Consider the following 673-nt stretch of genomic DNA (forward strand, 5'->3'; position numbering starts at 1 on the left):
TCCTTTTTTCTTCATTTTTATTAATAAATACAATTCCTTTTGCTTATAATAAGAAATTTATTGTATAGAGCTACTACATGTAAGAAAACAATTATTTTAAGCAAATAAATTAGCAATGAGAACTTAAACGGAATTAAACAAAAAACATTATCCTCGCGGGTCCCACAGACCCAATACGTGCACTGAAGTGTTAATTACTTTCTATCAATACTTGCATGTTTAAATGTAAAAACAATTGCTGTGTACAGTGGGGCCTCGAGCTACGTCCTTATTCGATAACCAATTGTTTTTAACCGATATTTCACGCTCCACCTGTTTAGTTCTTACTGAATCAGTCTGGAAGTTACTTGAACAAAGAATTCGAAACTTTAAATGGGACCTAATCTGATAATTACATGTATATACATATATGTTTGCACACATACATAAGTATATAAATCGTATCTATCCTGTGTACTCCAAATTACGTCTTTTTCGACTTACGTCGCCCACTCTGGAACCAATTAATACGTAAGTCCGGGGCCCCACTGTATTTTTTTTCCAATCATTAAAGCACAACTTTCGGTTTTCATTTTATGTGTCAACATTTTGATTCTATACATGTATACTTATGCAGGGAAACTACCGCTTTTTGTGATTGTATTTTTTACTTATTTATTATTGAAAGTTAAAT

This window comes from Habropoda laboriosa, unplaced genomic scaffold (assembly GCF_001263275.1).
Source record: "Habropoda laboriosa isolate 0110345459 unplaced genomic scaffold, ASM126327v1 scaffold244, whole genome shotgun sequence".
NCBI lineage: Eukaryota > Metazoa > Arthropoda > Insecta > Hymenoptera > Apidae > Habropoda > Habropoda laboriosa.